The sequence below is a fragment of the Cervus elaphus genome, chromosome 27 (genome assembly GCF_910594005.1).
Source record: "Cervus elaphus chromosome 27, mCerEla1.1, whole genome shotgun sequence".
NCBI classification, from domain to species: domain Eukaryota; kingdom Metazoa; phylum Chordata; class Mammalia; order Artiodactyla; family Cervidae; genus Cervus; species Cervus elaphus.
Window position 1 is genome coordinate 61,882,951 of NC_057841.1, and position 17,551 is coordinate 61,900,501.

Here is a 17,551-nt window from a genome sequence, read left to right on the forward strand (position 1 = left end):
TGAGGGACAGGGAGGCCTGGTGTGCTGCAGTCCATGGGGTAGCAAGGAGTCTGACACGACTTAGAGGCTGAATAATAACAACAACAGGAAGAGGGAAAGTCATTCATGGTCATTTTATTCCATTTTGGCAAAATGTTTCCTGTTACTTTGGGGACTGTAATGTGATGAGAATATCTAGCTGGTCGACTACCATCTCTCCAAATTGTATTTGCCCACTATTTCCGTTTTACTCCCAGATCCATTTTACTCCCAGAACCCCGCCGTCAAGGGAACCCAGAATGGTAGATAAATATGCAGATACAGGCCTTTCCTCTTTGCTTGCAGTCCAAGGCGCTGACAGTGAGCCTGGCGTCAGGATGGAATGCGTGCCCTGGGCTCCTGACAATTGCTGGATCCACGCTCCGTCTCTCTCTCTCACATGCTTCATTCTTTGCTTTCTGTTAAGGATATGTATTGACTTTGCGGAACACTGCAGTGAGCTGTAAATGATGCATTTAATGAAAAATCCTTGCCCAGCACTTTGAAAGAGAACACAACAATGTAGGGCGATCATTGCTGGGCAGTGATGGGTGTTGTAATATCACATTCATCTGTTTCACCGGCAAGAGAGACACGCTGATTGGCAATATTTCAAGGGCATGTAGTAAGAAAACATCAACTGATATTTTAATCATATTCATTATTTGCTGTTTCTCCTCTCCCTGTCATGGTAAGCTTTGACTCTTTAAAGATCGGGGTCTTGTATTTCCCTTTTAGCTGCGTCAAAGTTGTGTGGGCAGTCTGATTCGACGCCAGCACCAAGAGACGATGATGCTGGGCACCGAAGGCGCGGAGGGGTTCGTGGCGAAGGTCTGGGGCTGGCCTTGGTGTTGCTTGGCAGACGAAGTGCAGTGGGTTTTTTTCTGACTGCAAAATTCAAAATGGGACTCAAGGTATTTGTTTCATCTACACCAGAGAAGGCAGACCGAGTGGCGAGGCTTTTGCTGAACTGGAATCAGAAGATGAAGTCAAACTGGCCATGAAAAAAGACAGGGAAACTGGGACACAGACATATTGAAGGATTCAAATCAAACAACGTTGAAATGGATTGGGTGTTAAAGCATACTGGTCCAAATAGTCCCGACGTGGCCAATGATGGCTTTGTATGGCTTAGAGGACTCCTCTTTGGATACAGCAAGGAAGAAATCGTTCAGTTCTTCGCAGGGCTGGAAATCGTGCCAGATGGGCTAACATTGCCGGTGGACTTCCAGGGGAGGAGTATCGGGGAGGCCTTCATGTGTTTTGCTTCACAGGAAATAGCTGAAAAGGCTCTAAAGAAACTCAAGGAAAGAATAGGGCACAGGTACATCGGAATCTTTAAGAGCAGTGGAGCTGAAGTTAGAAGTCACTGTGACCCACTACGGAAACCTATGGCTGAGCAGTGGCCAGGTCCCTATGACAGACCTGGGGCTGGCAGAGGGCATCACAGCACGGAAGAGGAGCTGCCTTCAGAAGGACGAGGCATGGTGCTTACCGTGGAGGTTATGGAGGCTATGATCATTATAATGGCTATGGATTTGGGTCAGATAAATTTGGAAGAGACCTCAATTACTGTTTTTCAGGAACGCCAGATCACAGATACGGGGACGGTGGCTCTACTTTCCGGAGGACACCGTGGAACAGGACACTGCACACACTCAAGGATTATCTCACAGAGCTACTGAGAACGGCACTTATAATCCTTTCTCACCACCCAACCCTGTGAGAGTACATATTGAAATTGGTCCTGATGGCAGAGTAACTGGTGAAGCAGATGACGAGTTTGCAACGCATGAAGATGCTGTGGCAGCTATGTCAAAAGACAAAGCAAATATGCAATGCAAATATGCAGAACTCTTCTTGACTTCTACAGCAGGAGCAAGCGGTGGTGTTTATTCAAACACAGTTATGGTGGCCTGGCCAGCCAGCAGCTGGGTGGTGGTTATGGAGGCGGCCATGGTGGCCAGAGCAGCATGGGTGGACATGACCAAGTTTTACATGAAAATCCAGCGGTTTTTCCATCAAACATTGTATAGGCAGCCAAGGAGCAGTGAATACCAGCTACTGCAGTCGTGGAAGCCGAACATCTGTGGGCGTGGACGGAATGGGGGGATGTCTAGCATGTCCAGGACAAGTGGCACATGGGGAATGTCATTGATCCTGATCACTGACCTTGGTCAACATTTTTTAAAAGAAAAACTTAAGTTGTAGCTGTTTTGTAATACAAGTTTGCGATTTATGCTTACTCTAAGTGGAAATCAGGATTATTTTAAAGACTTAAGTTTCGGTATTTTTAAACACAAACATTCATCTAGGATGTACCAACCAGGTTGAGTAAACTATTACTGTTAAATAATCTTCAGGTTTTCTCAAGTTAGTTCTATTGTAGGATGTACTTAAGCAGTAAGTGTATTTGGGTTAAAGCAGGTGAATTATGTTAAATGTTGCTCTCACATCACATTACATTGAATGATGGATGCATGTTGAAAGACATGCTTTTGTGTAAAACTCAACACAGGAGCTGTGTCTATTAAAAGTGAAACATTTGGCATGTTAATTCTAGTTTCATTTAATAACCTCTATGGTACATAAGCTTACACTTTTTTTTAAGTTAATGGGGGAAATTTGACACACAATACCAATACTTTAGCATTTTGGTCTTGGTGTTTGTATGAAATTCTGATTTAAATTTTTCATTGTACTGTGATTTTTCTCTTAGGTGTATTTCGCTAAGTGAAACTTGTCGAATAAATCTTCCTTTTAGAAAAAAAAAATCAGTGACTTTTGTCTGAATGTCCCAAATCCCATATTCTGAAAAAACACTGAAGAGTTTTGAGTGACTTACTTTTTGTAGGAATTATATTAAAATTTTGATTTCCATGGAGCACTGTTGTTACTGCCACCATTCTTGCATTTCAAAATCAAACTTCTGGTTATTGAAAAGACTTATGTTTCTTCCAGTTTCTTCTTTCTTTCTATTTCTCTCTTAAAACACAAACAAAATAAACAGGGCTTGCTTGGCCTTCTCCAACAATTCCAGGAAGAACCATGTGAGTGACAAAGTCCACCAGAAATAGCCAGCTGATGGTGACGGAGACTCTGCCCGCAGAGCCAGCTCTGAAGGAGCCCCTGGAGATGCTCGGGCCCCGGCTCCTGCCCCCTGCCCCCGCCGCCGTCGTTCGCAGCCGTTTCCCCGGTGCGGCCGCTGGACTTCCTATCGCGCGCGATGAGCACGCACAGGGCCCGGCACACTGGGCGCGCGTTTCCCGCGGCAGCCCGAGCGGCAGGCACCAGCCGGTGTGTTGAGAGAGGCCTCCCTTCCCTGCCAGGCCTGGGACCAGAGCCGCAGGCGCAGGAACAGCCGCCGCGGGCCGCACCCCGGGCCTGGGGCGGCGACTCTCGGCCTGCGGCCCGGTGGGCCGAGCTCGGGGCCTGGGCAGGAGCGCTTCTTCGTGATGACAGGCGGTGGGCGCACGAGCCTGCCAGGCCCGCGACGGGGCAGGCTGCCCCGCGCTCCCCGGAGGTCCCCTTGCGTTCCTCCTGCCTGAGGCTCACCTTCCTGCAGAAGGCATCGTCCTGGGCTGCCCAGCTTCCAGCTGCCTCCTCTTCTCATCAACAGTCCGTCCAAACTGCAGCCCATATCTGTTCTTAATTGAAGTTACCCTTCACTGTGTTAATTAAGGAGCACGCTTTCTCCTGGGCCTTTTTTTTTTTTTTTTACGTAATCCAACCACTAGAGCGCGTTTCCAAGTGAAGACAAAAATACTCTCTACATGATACGTAAAGATTTGGCCAATTTTGAAAGGGGAAAAAAATTAGTCAACTGTGGCCTGGGTGTCGCAGACATGAAATAACTACTTGACAGGATTTTGTTGCTGTTTGTTACTTTGGCTTGACGTAGATGGAGTATGAGCTTCAGAAACGGTCACTCATTTTTTCCTATTTATGTCTAACTTTGACAGGTTTCCTGGAGTCTCCTGAGTGGCACGCTGCATCTCCAGCCAGCCTAGAGCATGGCTGGGTCTTCAGAGAAACCTAATTAAATTTGTGGTTAAAAATATCTTAGTTTTAAGTGTATATAACTGTAGAAATGTTATCATGTGGAGATCCATACAGGATGACTAGAATCCTATTACATTCAAATATTAGAGATTCCCTCGTTTTCGTAAGTTTTTTTTTTAATTTAAATGATTCCCTTTATTTCCTATCACTGGATAAATTATAAAATAATTCATCTATAATTTATAGATTTATCTTTTTCCAAGAACCATAGGCTGCATCAGTTTCTCACAACTCAATATGCTTATGTTCCATTTTATTGAAGTCATCACTTGTTCTATCTATACTTTTCTATTTGTTTTATCCATCTTACTAGTACTTTCGGCCTCTAATAAATCACACATGGAGTCGTATCCGACTTTTTGTGACTCTATGGACTGTAGCCCGCCAGGCTCCTCTGTCCATGGAATTCTCTAGGCAAGAACCCTGGAGTGGGTAGCCATTCCCTTCTCCAAAATCACACGTAGTCTTCCACATTCCAGCTGTACTGGGCTAAAGAGGCCACCTCAGATCTTGTTTTTGTGGACTTTCTCTCGAAAGAGAGCCTTCTTTTGGTCACTTCTGCTTGCCTCCTCTTTCCCTGACAATCCTTCCTGCTTGACTTGAACAATATGTTGCTGTGTGACGCTGGGGAGACGGGATGTCCTCACCTCCTCCTGACACTTTTCCTGGGTGAATGGGATCTCCTCAGGAGCATGAGGCTGGCTTCCGGTAGAAGCCTGCTGCATGAAACACTTCCTGCGACTTCAACGCTTTGATCTCTCGCTTTTCTACTTCCTCAAGCTTTTTAAGGACGATTTGAATGTTCTCACTCTAAATCCCTCAATTTCTATTTTGTAAGTTCAAACATTCTTTGACACGTCTTTATGAGACATCTCTGGCTTTCCCTGTAAGTTGTTCAGCCTTTATCTCCCTGCTCCATGGTCTCCCTCGCCAAGTCCCTTGGGTTGCCCATCTCTTCCTGCTTTCCAGAACATTGTTATTCTGCAGACATTCCTTTTTGTGGACGGGTAAAACAAAAAGCGCGCCCTCTGGTTATCACATTCCATTCCCCAAACAGAGGATTGTACAGAATCCAGTAATATCTCACCACTATTTAGAGCCTGTAGCAAAACATGTCATTAAACTTTCCCCGAGTTCCCATAGAGATCAACAGAAAATTTTCAACAAATAAAACTAAATATGTGTTTTCTAATAATTGATTGTCAATGTCCAATATTTATTTTTTCTACATCTTTATTTCCATTTCTATTTGGCCTCTTTTATCACTCTAAACTGCAAGTCTAAACTCTTACTATCCTTGATCGTGTTGAATGCATTTTCAATACTTTCCATTTTCTTACAATTTTAGGATGTTTGCCTTTGTTTGAGGATCACATAGTATTTTTGGTATAATTCTTACATTTCATGTATTGACTCTTTTTTTCTTATTACCAGTGGGACGTTGTCTGCATATGTTAATGTGGCATTTAGGCTACCCAATATTTCTTTTCCACCTTTACAATCTATCACCCTTAAACGAGATAACTGGTTATCTCCCTGCTTTTTGCCTCTGAAAAAATATCTAAAACCCACAATATGGCAAGGGCTAAGACACACTTCTTATTCCTGTCATTTTTTCTCTCTCCACCATTGAGAGTAAAGATGGATGTCTTTCATTTCTGTGTAGACTCTTCATACATTACAGCAACTTGGCTGGTACACACAGCTTTGGATGATCTTAAAGAAAAACTGTGTTCGCTAGATGCAAAAGTTGTTCTTGGTCTAACCCTAACGAAATCGCCTCCTTTGGCGCCTTCCTTTGTTTCTTCCCTAAGACCAGCATCAGCCATCTGACTGCCACCACGTAAACAAGATCTGGAGAAGAGCTTCGAAACCTGTTTAACGCCCACTGGTACTGCCAAGCTTTCCAGCAGGCAGAATTCTCTCACAAATTCTGTGTAATCAGCATTGGAAATATCAATGAAATCACATTTTACTATCTGCCTTCTCCTCCTTCTCTCTACAGATCATCTCACTTCCCCCACCACGTTGCCATGAAGAACGTTGAATATTTTGTTCACCTCAGCTTCCAAAATGCAGAAAGAAACCATCTAAGTTAGAAATGCTTGCCATGCCTAAGAACTTGATCACATTGCTAACTTGGAGCTGAAAGTAAGTGATATTTCAAAAGACGCTATCACTGTTCTTTGCAGAATTGTCTCAGTGAGAGGAAACTAACTGGCTTCCTTTAAAACATACATGCACACACACACACACTTCACACACTCAGACGCTCTTAGTTCTTTCTCCCTTGGTGATTATGCCTGTCCTCTCAGCCTGGAGTATCTGAGTTTAACTTTATAAAGTGAGCTGGGTTTACCCAGTGAAAACAGGCAGATGATCAGGAAAATCCCCAAGAGCAGTGCCTCTCAAGGAACCTGAGTTGGGACAACAAGGTCCAGCGGACCCTCCCCTCATGGAGACCCTACTTCATCTCTACTCTCAGAGACCGAACTCAGAGGCCTTAACTGCTTTACTTCTTTAGGCTTTCTTCCGTCATTTCTCCACAACCTTTCATCTCCAAGTGTAGCTCTTCTTGCTCTACAAGCAGTTCTTAAAAGTACTCCATTGTTCACATTACTAACTCTTTCAGCCCCATTTAATCTATTTGTTTTCCTCTCCAGTCGAGCACCCCTTCTCTGCTTGCAAATCAGATGGATTTGCCATTGCTCGACTTCTTTTCTTTATCAGCTTCATCCTATATATAAATCTTCCTTTATTGCTCTTTGATTTCTGTTATTCATGCTCTAATTTCCTCATTGTTTTCCTATACAAATGAATTTCTTCTTTGAAAGCCTTTAATCTCATCCCCCGTCTTGCAAACATTCTCTCTCTTGCTGAATTAAGACATTCCCACCCTTCCATGATTTTTTAAAGAGTTTCAGCTTTTACATAGTCTGAAGTGAACGTATTCCTCCACCACAGATATTAACTAAACTTTCCTGATTCTAATTAACTTGACTTTTATCTTTAAAATAAAAGGAAAATGCATTATTCATTCAGAGGTTAGGAAACTTTTTTCCGGAAACCATTTATTTACTACCTCTGTCTAGTAAACACTGTACTAGATATCTGAGCTAGACAGATGATGGAGAGACCTGTCACATTTACTGTGGAGCTAGATGAGCCAAGAAACAACTGCATCCCATGCAACATGTACCTCTAGGGAGGCTGGCCCAGAGGTATTCATTGATAAGAAGTGATCAAAGAGTTCCCCAAATAAAAGGAAGTGAAATGTTGAAAATGGAGCTGAACTCTGCCCATTAGCACACCACAGAGTGAGTGGTAAAATGGACAGGAGAGGGCAATCATTGGCTTAACTCTATTTCTAAATGTGATTCCAAATTCCAGCCCATTCCTGGCCAGACACTAATTCCCTTGACAACTGTTTTCAAACCACACGTCTGGTTTCCTACTCTGCAAGAACACCCACGGTGAACCTGCCGCATCCCACACCTTGCTTGGTTCTGCTTCCAGCAGACAGCTTCACCGACTTCCTACCTTCCTGAGTTATTTGTCTTTCAGATGCTTTCTTAGGAGCCCAGCTTCCTCCCCCTCCTCCTGTGTCTCTTCTCCTTTATTCTTACCTCAGGGAGTAGGATCCCATGTTCTGCAGATTAATCACGTTCACTGCCTTGGGTCTCCCTGTTGATGACAGCCAAAGGTCTCTCCTTTCCCTTCTCCCTCTGCAGACCCATGCTTTCTAGAGCATGGATTCTCAGCTCTTTTGATCAGCAGGAATTCTCCTACTGGCACTGTCCTTGACAGCTCTTCTGGCTCCTCTCTGTCGTGCTTGCTGCCCTTCCCAGGACTGGCTTCCCTCCCCGTCAACCCCATGCTGTTCCTTTCCCGTCTTTTCTGTGGCCCCTCGTCCTATCTCGCCTTCCACCTCTAGGTGGCGCGGCTGCCTCGGTAAGGGCAGGTGGCAGGGGCTCTAGTCCTTTAAGGTCTCATTCCAGAGGGTCCTCCCAGAGGGTCCTCCCAAAGGGCCACAGACACGCCCTTCTTCCTCACAAAGACTCTAAGCCTTCTGTATAAAGAGATCATCGCTGTGTCCTTGTTTGCCACACCTGAGAGACTTCTGCTAGCAGAATATTTACTGGAATAATTTCTTAAACTGTACCCATAATCCATTTGTCTTCGGACTCTGGTAAAATGAGTTAAGCTCAGTAAATCTCACTGTCCTTGTCTATGGGGATAGTAATAGTAGCTACCTTAAATTGTGATGATGCAATTTAAATATGTATACAAATATTAGGTACCGTCTCAGTCCCATAGTAAACAAGTGAAAAACATCAGACCGAGATATTATTAGATGGGGAAACAATGGAAACAGTGACAGACTTTATTTTGGGGGGCTCCAAAATCACTGCAGATGGTGACTGCAGCCATGAAATTAAAAGACACTTGCTCCTTGGAAGAAAAGCTATGACCAACCTAGACGGCATATTAAAAAGTAGAGACATTACTTTGCCGACAAAGGTCCATCTAGTCAAGGCTATGGTTTTTCCAGTATTCACGTATGGATGTGAAAGTTGGACCATAGAGAAAGCTGAGCATCGAAAAATTGATGCTTTTGAACTGTGGTGTTTGAGAAGACTCTCAAGAGTCCCTTGGACTGCAAGGAAATCCAACCAGTTCATCCTAAAGGAAACCAGTCCTGAATATTCATTGGAAGGACTGATGAAGCTGAAACTCCAATACTTTGGCCACCTGATATGAAGAGCTGACTCATTGGAAAAGACCCTGATGCTGGGAAAGATTGAAGGTGGAAGAGAAGAGGACGACAGAGGATGAGATGGTTGGATGGCATCACCGACTCAATTGGACATGGGTTTCAGCAAGCTCCGGGAGTTGGTGATGGACAGGGAAGCCTGGCATGCTGCAGTCCATGGAGTTGCAAAGAGTCAGACACGACTGAGCAACTGAATTGAACTGAACTGAGATATTATTATCATTGGTGTCATCATCAGCTCTGTCATATACCAACTGTAGTCCTTCTTTGTTAAGTGAAAATTCCTGGACTGTCATTCTAATTCCATCTCCCCTCAGTTTTGGTTCTCTATCCCCAAATACTCTTTTTCTTTTCTAAAAATATCTTCATCCCCAAAGAAGCCCCAATTGCTCCTAGTGTTTTATTTCTGGAAAGAATGCTGAGAATTTTTAGTCCTAAACATGCTAAGTAAAATCACAACAAATTTCTCCTGGGTCCTGTCCCTTTTTCTCCTATAAGATCTCCAAAATAAATCTATTTTCTTTATTTATCTAAAGTTCACATTGAACTTCTAATAGGGAAAAATTGGGTTTATTGAAAAATATTTCCCTTGGATTCATCCTAATTGAGCTCATAGGGTACCTAGCCATATAACCTCTCTTTGGACAGCTGTTCCTGCCCCTTGTTAAAAGAATTCTTGCAACAAATATGCCTTTGATGCCATGTTTATGGTGCTCCCTTCCTCTTTCACAAACTTCCCAGATTTTCCTTAGTTCTCTATTTTATCCGTTTCTACCTACAGCACATGAGAAGCAAAACAGACAGAGCAGCCGTTAGGACTGCAATCATTCCTTTTCCTCCTCACCCTTCTCCACCCTCACCCAGCTTTTCGGCTTTCTACTGCCTCCTTCTCGTCAAGCTCCCACTGTAACACACCCTACCCTGGCTAAAACGTCACACCCAAAAGCCTCTGTTCCAAAATAGGGCATTCACGCAGATAACTGACCCCAGGAAGCTGTAAGGATCGGACCCACCCCGAGCTGTAACAGACTATGTCTACTTCTTGGGCCTCTTTTGCAATTTTAGTAATGTCTACAACCTCTTTCTGGGAGATCTCTCAGCTGAAACTGTTTTGAGCTCCTGACCACACTGGGAGGTAGTTCTATCAGATGTTAGACTCATAGATGAGAAAGTGCGCTGCTGCTGCTAAGTCACTTCAGTCGTGTCTGACTCTTAGCGACCTCATGGACTGCAGCCTACCAGGCTCCTCTTTCCATGGGATTTTCCAGGCAAGAGTACTGGAGTGGGGTGCCATTGCCTTCTCCATGAGAAAGTGCAATCAAAAGAAATGAAGAACTTGACGAAGGTCCACTGAATGATAGAAAAAGCAATACATTCATGATCCCACCACTTTTTCTACAAGAGAAAGGGAACATTTTTCAAGTATTTTCAACAGGACGGCTCAGTGCACACTGGCCTCGAGTGGAAAACCATTTTCGTTTTTTTGTCTTCCCCCACCTGTTATTCCACAGGGACAAAGCTTGCTCCTCCTTCCAAGAGCAAGAATCAGACTGATTGGCTCCGTAAAGTTGATTTGGTTCATGAATCCGCATGAAAAGGAGAAATACCCGCTATGCACATCAAGAGGAAAGATGGTGTGACTTTGGGCAGGATCTTTAGATCCTCTGCGTGCATCTGTGCTAAGTCACTTCAGCCGTGTCCAATTCTATGTGACCCCATGGACTGTAGCCCTCCAGGTTCCTCTGTCCATGGGATTCTCCAGGCAAGAATACTGGAGTGGGCTGCCATTTCCTCCTCCAGGGATTTGACCCTCTGCATCTGAGTTTTCTCAATAATATAATAAGAGTGCTGAGTCTGACTGTTTCTAAGACCCCTGGTGTTGAAACATTCTGTGATATTATTATTTTAATAATGATTCAAGTAATACTGAAAACAATATTTCAGTCTCCTTTCTTAACAAATATATTTAAAAAGCAGAGAAACGTGTATAACTCATTTATTAATAATAATGGATCATCTTTAACATATGCTTATCATGTGCCAGTGCTAAATAATTGTTATGTTAATCCTTGTAAGAACACTATGTAGCTCTATTTATACTCATTTTACAGATGAGGAAATAAAGGCACAAGATTAAATAACTTGCTCAAGGTCACGGGCAAGTAGCTGAGCCAAGATTTAACTCAGACAGTGAGACTTCAGGGGCAGCCACCACCACTTTCCACTGCTTTCACTTCCTTAATGCCCTTCAGTGAAAGAAAAATAATAATTAGCAGCTATTAACTTTTCAGATACAGCACTAATCCACTAAATCACGTACAACTTTGCCTTTAATAGGTTATCAATAAGCACTTCTAGAGCTGTTTCTGGTAATTATTTGTTGCATAAGGATTTCAGAATAATGTCAAGAATACATGTGTCCCCCATCCTGAACCCCCCTCCCACCTCCCTCCCCATCCCATCCCTCTGGCTAAATCCATAGCTGATTCATGTCAATGTATGGCAAAAACCACTACAATATTGTAAAGTAATTAGCCTCCAACTAATAAAATTAATTGGGAAAAAAATTAAAAAAGAGAGAGAAAAAAAGAATAATGTCAAGAATAACAAATAGTTTTTTAACTTACAAAACGGCTGGCAAATTGAGTTTCCTTCATCTGTAAAACCTTGTCACATACAATTAGTCATCCTATTCTATACCTTATTTTTAGGCTGCTTTATGTTCTCTTAACATTTGGTGCAGTTGAATATCAAAAATCACAGCAATTTTATCTCTGAGGAGTTCCTTACCAGAGGCTCATGTTCAAATATTAATTGACAGTCCATGCTAATTTTAGGAATTAATGCTTTTATAAATAACACATACCTTGCCCAGCTTTTAAAGGATTTGTTAGGAACAAGGAGTGATCATTATGCATGTGTATCATCCTGAGTGTCCATGTGAGTTGAACAGTGACTATATTTTCAACATTTTTTCTGCCATTTACCCTCTTCTTTGAAAAAACATCAAAACTAAATGATAGGCCAAACCCATATGTTGTTAAAACACAGAAATTCCCGCTCAGTTACCAGCAACTTACATTTTCTCTATGAAGATACAACATTTAATATTATTATTACTCTCATTTTTGAATTATTAAGTCATTTTGCATGATGCTTGCAGTATGAATAACAATAATGAAAGTAAAAAAAGAAATTAAATTGTACTTCCCAACGATATACCACTTGGAAGTGAACTATAAAAATGAAAATTCTTGAATGATTGCTGTGTTTCAGCAGAGCACAACTTGGGTGTCTCAAACAAGGTTATAAATACACATTGTGACCTTTGTGCGTTCATGCTGTGTTTCACAAGTACTTCTTACAGGAGGAATATCTGAGGGGCTGAATAGGAAGCTTAACTTACAACCATCAGCCTCTTCACTGTACATGGAATGACATAATTAAAGGATATACACTCTGCCTTCATACCACGAAAGCTGTCACGGTTATTATACCCAGGCCAAGATTGGGATTTGATAACAAAACAGACTTCTGTAACTGAATCTAGGACATTATACAAACCATAACTCATGTAGTCTGGGGTACCATGTAGTCTAATATTTAATAACAAACTATAATTATTACAAAATAATAATAAACAATAATTCATTAAATATTAAGTTATTTTATATTTTATAATAATAAATAATGTTTAATGAATCATTAAATAATAAACATTATTTTATAATAATAAAATATAATAAATAGTATATTTGACAATAATATATTAATATAAATAATAATAAATTTTAAAATGTTTACAAGTAGTAAACATGCTGATCATCCTTCTGTATTGGTTTTCTATCACCGTTATAACAAATAACACAAGTTTAGTGGTTTAAAGCCGCACCAGTTCATTATCTTATGGTTCTGGAGATCAGAAGTCTCACATGTCACTGGGATAAAATCAAGGTGTCAGAAGAGCTCTGTTCTCCTCTGAAGGAGCTCCAGGAAAACATTTCCTTGCCTCTTTCATTTCCCATGTCTGCTCACATTCCTTGGCTCATGGCCCCTTCCACCATCTTCAAAGCCAGTGTTGGCTAGTAGGGTCATTAAAGCACATACTCTGTCACTGTCTCTCTCATCACCCGTTTAAGGACACATGATGGCATTGAGCCATCTGGATAACACGGATAAATCCCCCTTTTCGAATGTCAGCGGATTACCACCCTGCGTTCCCCTAGCCATGTAACCTAACATAGTCACAGTTTCTGGGGAGCAGCACTTAGACATCTTGGAGGGACCATTATTCTGTCCACCACAGCTTCTAAGGAATTAAAATGCAACCTTGATAAACAGTCCTGAGTTCACATGAGAAGGTATTTTTCAGACCTCAGAGAGGAGATCTATTCCAGCCAAGAGGTTTTCCAGCCGAGCCCATCATCAGCTCCAACGGATGCTTGCATCTGCTCAGACACGTCTAGGATCAGAAGTCATCTTCAGGCCCAGACATGCTCTTTTTTCCAATGCCAACTAATAAGGGACATGGGAGAATTTTTGTAGTTTGCCTACCCAAACCCAGCATAGCCAGGATCAATATTTTGCAATTCCTCATTTTCTCTGATGCCCCACATCAATTGTTTTTTTATTCCATTCAGTAAACTGTTATCTAGTGCCAACAAAATGCCTGGCACCATGCGAGGTGCTGAAATACAAAGAGAAAAAACTGCAAAGCATATTCTTGAGGAGCTCACTGTGTGTGTGTCACATACATGCATGTGCACGCATGTGAGTTGTTTAGTCGCTAAGTGCTAAGTTGGGTCTTACTCTTTGCGACCCCATGAGCTGTAACTCACCAGGTTCCTCTGTCCATGGGATTCCCCAGGCAAGAATACTGGAGTAGTTTGCCATTTCGTTTTCCAGGGGATCTTCCTGACCCAGGGATCGAACCCGGGTCTCCTGCATTGGCAGGCAGATTCTTTACCACTGAGCCCCCAGGGAAGCTCATGCATGTGTGTATGTGTATATGTGTGTGTGCATATTTGTGTCACGTGTGTATGTGATGTGTGCTTGTGGGTGTGGGTGTGAGAGAGTTGCTGAGACAGAGCATTGAGGACAGGCAGAAAACACTACTTCAGTGTGCTGTTGACACACGCGCTATGCCTCTTTTCTCTCTGCTCCCCTTTCCCAGTCCTGCAGCCACACGCCTGGCCCAGGCCATTATCACATTTTTCTTCGGCTACTGTGAGTCTCCCTGCTGGTCCCCTTTCTCTCAGCCTCCCACTTCTGATACCTTCCACACTCAAATATACACACAGCCGTAGCTGTGTCACTCCCGGCCTCAAAAGCGACACCTTCTCCATGGCCTATAGAAAAAAGTAGGGACTACTCCACGTGCTCTCCAAAGCCCTCTGGGGTCCTCCTACCTTCCTCATTTTATGTCCTTTTAATACCATGCGTATTTGGGCTGACCACAATCACAGAAGTCCCGCAAAACTGCCCTGTGCTTTCCCAGGCCACTCGACTCTTTCGCCAGTATCCATTCTTCAGAAGTAATATCCATTCTTCAGAACACGGCAGGCTGCAATCCATGGGGTTGCAAAGAGTTGGACACGACTGAGTGACTAAGTATGCATGCATTCATTGCATAGACCAACCATCACTGCTTCCACAGAACGGTCTTCTGTCCATTCTCCACTGAAAACAATCTGTCTCTACCTGGGATCCTACAGTGCATCATATTTTATTCTTTAATAAAGACTATCCGTTTCTGCCTTAGATCTTTTACTTTGCTAAATATCAAGGCCCCTCTCTCAGATTATACCCTCCTTGAGAGCAGTCACTGGTTTTCTTTCTCTTTGAAACGTCTCCAATAATTAGCACAGCACCTTGCCTGTAGCAAGCACAAGGTGCTCAAGTTTGTCAGATTCCACTGAGTGGATCAGCAGCGGCATCTTCTAGAATGTTGTCACAAGCACTGAATGTTTCTCTGACTAGTTCTCCTTGGAGGTGATGGTCGGTGGGTACAATTTTCTCCATGATATTCACAAACTCAGTGAAACAGACAGGAGCTGACAGACATCAACAGTGAGAGAACCAATTTCTTCTGAGAATGAAAGTCACTGATTAACCCACAAATTCAAAGACCAGAATGAACACGCACGTTACATAAAAGCAAAAGTGAGGCAACATAGAACCTCAAATGGCCTCAGTACATCAGTCTAGCAGCACCACCTAATTTCTACATCAGTGCTACAGAAAAATAAAAAGCATATTTATTAACGGGAATTCTTGATGTTGTGAATGTGCATGTGCGTCCAAAACAACTGTTTCATAATGAATATTTATGGTAAGATGGGCTACAAAGCTGCAAAAGTGTTTTTAGTTGTCATTGTCATCAGTTCTACTAAATAATTATCATCTCAAGTCCAAAAATACCCTGAATGGGTAATACTGAATAATCTAGATCATGAAATTGCATTAGAAGGGTATTAGCTGACTCAGGAGACTAATTATAACAAGGTATTGAGCTGCCTATCGCTCATCTCAATTGTAAAACCATAAACCACACTGTGTGGGCAGTGGCTGCCAATCAGGGTCAGCGTGGAAGAGTGAAAATAGCACTCTTCCAATCGAACAAGGATGGGGAGTCCCAGCTCTGTCATTAACGCGGTAACCTTGGGAGCTCTTAATAAAGATCATCCCACAGGAGGAAAGCGGATTCCGGCCTTACAGAAATATGGCTATACTAGCGGCTGATGCTGCTCACACACAGAAAACACTCTTACCACTGCAGAATGGTTGCATATATGCACACACACGCACACATTCACTCACCTTTCCCAGGCTAATATCGTCTTGCTTAATGGGCCAGTTTAGTACTACTATTAACCAGATGATTATAATATGAGCAAGTGTTATCCATCCATGTCCTAAATAACAGTAGCTGACAAAATTATCAAACTGCTTTCTCACCCATGGTGTTTATCAGCCACAGGTCGAGGCTACAATTATTTATATTTATTCCCGAATCTACTTTTTAATAATAGTAAAAATAAAAATAATAATGTCATTCCAGAGTGTTTTTACTGATAAGTTTCCAAAGCACCTGCCAGTTATTCCATTTAATCCTGTTAGTCCAGTAAAGTCAATGGGACACATTTTGGAAAGCATGCAAAATTGGTGTTGGAGCGCTTTCTGAGCACCTTCAACTAAGCTGAATTTGAGGATAGGAAAACAATTGAGACAAGGTTTCTGGCTTCAGGTTGCTTTTGGTTAGCGGTGGAGACAAGACATTGTGTTCCAATTACTGCCTTATGCATCTTAGAGGCCCTAAGGGAACACAAAGGAGAAGATTGTATTTCTACCTAGAAAAAAGTGTGTGTGTGTATGTGTGTGCGCACAGCGGTGCAGTGAGGGAAGTGTTGGACAGAGGGAGACATTAAAGACAGCTTCACTGAGAAGGTGACTTTGTCACTGGATTAAAGTCCCTGTTCTATTTGTTCCTAGGAGAAGCTGTGAGTGTTACTGAATCTCCGTGTGCTTGAGATTCCTCGTTGATTAAATATAAATAACAATGCTGAATTCACAGGGTTACTAGGAGGATGGAAAGATTGAGCATGGTTTCGGTGGTGGTTTAGTCACTAAGTCACGTCTGACTCTTGTGACCCCACGGACTGTATCCCGTCAGGCATGGGATTTTCCCAGTAAGAATACTGAAGTTGCTTGCCACTTCCTTCTCCAAGGGATCTTCCCTAAGCAGGGATCGAACTCAAGTCTCTTATATCTCCTGCATTGCAGGCAGATTCTTTACCATTGAGCCACCAGGGAAGCCCATGATGTAGCACATGGGCGAGCAATTTGTACTATCAAAGCCCCCAATATATATGGTATTATTATTTCCACCTTGCCGAGGCACCAGCTGGGTCCACTCCAAACCTGAATGGCTGGTCCAAGATCGCCCCACCCGCTGTGTGCGTGTGGTTAGTCGCTCGGTTGTGCCCAGGGCTGTGTGACCCCGTGGGCTGCAGCCCTCCAGGCTCCAGTCCGTGGGACTCTCCAGGCAGGAACACTGGGGCGGGTGCCACGCCCTCCTCATCCCACCCCTCACTTAGTGCCCATGTCCCACCTGGGACTCTGGGGGTCCTTCCATGACAGCATCCACTTCAAGTTCTGAGCACATATGGAAAGCACACACCCTAATACCATTTGATGGGCCCCAAAATCATATTAACATATTCATATAAGTAAACATTCCAACATCTGAAGACTTCTCTGTGAAATTTTGCCTCTAACTCCTAAGAGGATTCTCTCCATAAAAGAAGGCTCCAACAGAGATCCTCATAAGGGAGGAATTGTGATGAGGAAAAACTTAAATATTTAATACAGGGATAAAACAGTATATACTTTTTTTAAGACAAAGGGTTTTAAACTACCCAAAGTTTCAGAGAATAAAATATAGCAGATCCTCAACTGTTTTAAGTGATTCAACTGTGAACTTCAATAGAAAATATTTGAATAGAAATGTGACTTGCATTTAATAGATACTCAATGGCTGTTGAATTCAGAGATCTAATCTGATCATTTTTACCCCTAAAATTGGAATAATAAAAATTTCCCCTCAGATAACATCTATCAATCTTGTGTTGAGTCAATCCATTATAGTCCACTACTTAGTTCCTCAAAGATAAAATTTTATTTAAATCTAAGAAAAAG

The 17,551-nt window shown here is 42.6% G+C and overlaps 1 pseudogene; it reads left to right on the forward strand.

Annotated features, from left to right (window-relative positions):
* The first annotated feature begins 807 nt into the window (after positions 1-807).
* On the forward strand, positions 808-2,067 carry LOC122684785 (annotated as a pseudogene).
* The last annotated feature ends 15,484 nt before the right edge of the window (positions 2,068-17,551 follow it).